Source organism: Plecotus auritus, assembly GCF_963455305.1.
Source record: "Plecotus auritus genome assembly, chromosome: 2".
NCBI lineage: Eukaryota > Metazoa > Chordata > Mammalia > Chiroptera > Vespertilionidae > Plecotus > Plecotus auritus.
The window spans coordinates 68644461-68648949 of record NC_137771.1 but is presented as its reverse complement, the minus strand read 5'-3'; the positions used below and the strand labels follow the sequence as shown (position 1 = coordinate 68648949).

Sequence of the window (4489 nt, the reverse complement as noted above, 5' to 3'; positions counted from 1 at the left end):
AGCTTGCATCTCACAAAGAACAGTGTCTTAATCTTTACTTCAGGTTCTGTTTCCTAGAGAACCCAGGCTAAGGTATCCATCATACAAATGTTTTCTCAACTCCACGTCTCCCCCATCTATCTATTCCACTTATATTTCTCTCCCTTTGATATGTTTTGAAAGAGATTTGTTTTTCCAGTTTCAAAGGAATTTAATATTATTTACACAGTTAAGGAACAGATGATACATTTCCATTAGTTAGAAACTGATCTCTATAATAAAATAGATTTCAAATTCAGTGCATGTCATTAACTGCTAAGGAAATCTTAGCCCTTGTCTGCCTTAAAACGATTTTTATTGGCTGTAATTATTGCTGTGTAGTCACTGCTTTCTGTTAATTTCTCAACTCATTTGGATGGTCCTGTCTTCTACTTAGTGTTCTACAGAGCTTTGATTGAGACCGCCCCCTTCCCTTGTATGTAAAAGAAATTAAAAACATTTTTTGTTCTGTCCCTACTTTTGAGTCTGACAGTTTTAAAAATTTAACAATTTTTTTGGTTAAATTGCTTTAAAATATATATATAATAAAGATCACTCAATCTGTGCTCACAGCCCTACCTGAGTTATAAGCTCAATTACTCCAAATAAATAGTTCCAGGTATCTTAATTAGGCCTTAGTAACTAAACAACCAAATAATTTTCCCCCAAATAAATAAAATGAGGAAAGCAGCCCTACACCTTTGTTGCTCTAGGGTGACTCTATTAAGGGCCTGACCAATCATTTTTGTTTTAAAGCTATTAACTACTCATCAAGCATTTATTAAGCTTTGTTAAGTATGTGGAGAACTCTAGTCCCAAGAGCTGTGCTCTATACTCTCCAAAAATATCTCTTGGGAGATAACACCAAATTTAAGTCCTCACAATAGTGATTTTATTAAATTAGTTGCTTTGTAAAACATTGCAGATGTCATAATTGTTAACATAACAATTTACCAAACTAGTTAACTGGTGCAACGTGCTGAGCATGTTTTATAAAGGAAAGGAAATGCCAAAACCCTGTTTAAAGTTATTCCACTGCAGCCCAGAAGAACAAAGGAGATTTGTTCCTCAGACACTTCAATCGGGCAAAAAAAGCAGGTAGGGTTTCCCTCCCCCATCTGAAGCACTTCATCAGTAGAATAGTTTGATACACTAGACAGTTGCACTCAAGAGATTCCACAACTTGTAATACAATAACGGAGAGGTTTACCTTCTTCAGCTTCAAAGTGGAGGGTTTCGGTCATTTAGTTTTTAAGTATCAAACTAGTGCTTTTCAGCCGCCATATCTTCACTCTGACATAAGCAGTCTTCTTCACAATGTATATTTAATATCCTCACGCTCATTTTTAAGACAAAGCAATTTTAATACTAGGTGCACACCACATGCCCTTGCTGCGAACTGCTTTTCTTGACAAGTTATGAGGTATGGTAGTTCAAGGAGGTATGGTTAAGGCTGTATTACTGAATGGTGCTGGTCAAGACTACACAATTTTTTGTCATGTTGCAACCTTTGTTTCCAACTTAGTGCTGCTGCTATAGAATCAGATAGCAACAATGACAACATTATTAAGTTTGTGTGTCTTTTAAAACTATGATTTAGTAGCAACTGAGGTTCCCAATTTTAACCCCTTGGCAGCAAGATCCAAGTTCCCTCATTTGCACATTAGCACCTAAGTGTCAAGGGGTTAAGTAACCAGCACAAAAGATATTGCACTTCTGATTGTAGCATTTGGCAGAACTGAAAGGAAAGGAAGTTGTGCTACATGTTGAAGGGATTGTGGGCAACAGAAAGAAGACACCAGAGAAGATAAAATGTCACATGAAATCTTCATAGTCTTGTACATATCCTCCATCATAACCACCATAATCTGCCAGATCGTCTTTCATGGTGGCCTTTAATCCCCCTCCAGGAACCACACCTTTCTTCTTCTTTTTGGCTTTGCTTTGCTTTTCTTGCTTCTGTTTCTCACTACAAAGCACAGTCAGTGAATTGGTGATCTTTTTCAAGTCATCAATTTCCAATGAAATACACACATCTCGAACTAAGGCTTCTAAAAAACTGGCATAATATAATGACTTTTCATATTGTGTAATTTTATCTTTTAGCAGCTTTCCAAACTCTGTGAAGTCGTCTCTTGAAGATGGGTTCATAGCATCTATTCCAAAAACTGTATTAGTAACACCAAAAGTTTCTTTTGCTAATTCAAGGTCTGCTTCTTCCTGTAATTTCTTTAGCCGCAGTTTATCTGCTAATTGTTCTTCTGGTATTAGTACTTTTGTTTCTTCAGGTTCTTCTAACCTCTTTTTAATTTCTTCTTGCCTTTTCTTCTGTTGCCGTTCTTTCTCTCTTATCTTCTCTGTTATTTTTTTCCTTTCTGAAATTTTTACTTCTGGTTTTACTCTGCTTCCTCTTTTTTCCCCCTCATCATCGTCATCCCAATTATCCTTGACGTCCTCGTCCTCGCCTTCCCAGCGGTCCCCACCGGCCCCCACCTTCCGCACCGGGTCTTCCACGGAGAACGTGTCCGAGTCCCAAGAGTCGGAGTCCCCCCGCTGCAGCCGCCCCCATGTCGAGGTGGGTGTGAGCGTGTGTGAGGGGAGAGCTGAAAGAGACTTTTAATCTCTGTTTTCTTATCTGCCATTTATTTCTTCATCTAGCTCCTCTCTACCATTTCTCTAAAATTGCTTTCATGAACACCAATAATGACGTTGTTGTTGTTAAATCCAAAGTATAATTTCTTACTTGATCTTACTTGATCTGCCTGCAGCACTTGACACTGACCTTGCCTCCTTCTTCCAACATTGTATTGCCCTGAATTCTAGACAATGCACTCTGGTTTTTATCTTGCTGTTATAGCTACTCCATCTTAGTCACCTTTATATATCTTACTAGAGGCCCGGTGCACGGATTTGTGCACTGGTGGGGTCCCTCGGCATGGCCTGCAGGGATCCACCAAAACGGCAGTCCAACACAGCCTGCTGCTCCTGCCTGCCTCTCCCTCCTGCCACTCCTGCTTATCCTAGCCCCGCTGCACCTGCTGCCCCCAGCTGGGTAGCGCTACTGCAGAGGCAGGAGAGGCTCACGCTGCTACAGCTGTGCTCACCAGCTGTCAGCCTGGCGTCTGGTGCCCGTTGGTCATCTGAGTGGTGCTCCCACTGTGGGAGCCACTGACCACCAGGGGGCAGCTCATGTGTTGAGTGTCTGCCCCCTGGTGGTCAGTGTGCATCATAGCAACCAGTCGTCTGGTCGTCTGGTGATCTAGTCACTTAGGCTTTTTTTTTTTAATTGTTTGAAGTATTACAAATAGTAGTACATAAGTCTCCTTTTTTTCCCCCCCATTGACCTCCCCCCGGCCTCCCCTACCCCCCAGTACATGCCTTACCTGCCCCCGCCCCGTGTCTTGTATCCATTGGTTATGCTTATATGCATGTGTACAAGTCCTTCGGTTGATCTCTTACAGCCCGCCCCTCCCCCCCCCCCCACAACCTCCCCTGCCTTCCCGCTGTAGTTTGACAGTCTGTTCAATGCTTCTTTGCCTCTGTATCTATTTTTTCGCCATTTCTTTCCTTTAAAAAATCTTGCCTCTGCAGACTAGAAATAAACATATAATAACAAAAAATGTTTGAGTCCCAATTTCAATGTCCAACAGTTCTGAGTCCCCGTTTCAATGTCAAACAGTTCCTTATGTGTACATGTCAGCAATGATATCTGGATGGTGGGCACATGGTGGCAATGCAGGTCCCACCCTCTCTGGTTTGGTCCTAGGCAACCTGCTGCGACACACAGCTGCTGACTGCTAGCGTGGCAAGGCATCATCAGCGTCTTCCATCTCTGGACTGTTTCTCCTCTTGTCTTCGTGGTTGGAGCAGACCTGTCAATTCCTCTCTGTTGCAGGAATCCACATGGTCTTGGAGTTGTTTTCTGAAAATATACAAACATATTCTCCACCAAAAGTTAATAAAGGAATCTTTTCTATATAATTGATTTGGGATCCTTTTTATTTTTGCCCAAACGATTTTCCTTTGTCTTATTTAGACACCAGTGTGTTTTTCATGGGTGTCTTGATGTTAGCATTACAAATGAAAATTAATTTTGTAAAGTAAAAATTTTCTAGATGTAATTTACTTATAGGATATTTTTCCTTACATGATATTACCCTACTATACTCCCTTTTGTTGATGAATGGAGGCTTTTGTAAATTTTATAATGCAGTCTTGATAACTTTAAATTTTATTTTTTTTGCACAAAAGTATGACTGCTTTAGTTTCATTGCATGTTCAGGAATTTTACCATGAGATGAACTACCAATAGAAATTTTAGTTACTACTTTAGGAACAGCTTTTTGTCCAGTACAATTAAATTTTCTTGAATATTCACTTATTTCAATTAGCCTATTTAAATTAATCTGAAAACTTGATTATTATTTTACTGTCAAATTTAATACTCTACCAACAATCTTAGTTTACCCTG

The 4489-nt window shown here is 40.1% G+C and overlaps 1 pseudogene across 1 annotated transcript; it reads right to left on the bottom strand.

Moving 5' to 3' along the window:
- Nucleotides 1–1655: 1655 nt before the first annotated feature.
- On the bottom strand, nucleotides 1656–2587 carry LOC308240848 (eukaryotic translation initiation factor 3 subunit J-like; annotated as a pseudogene). The gene has a single exon. The product of its transcript is annotated as a eukaryotic translation initiation factor 3 subunit J-like (transcript).
- Between the last annotated feature and the right edge of the window lie 1902 nt (nucleotides 2588–4489).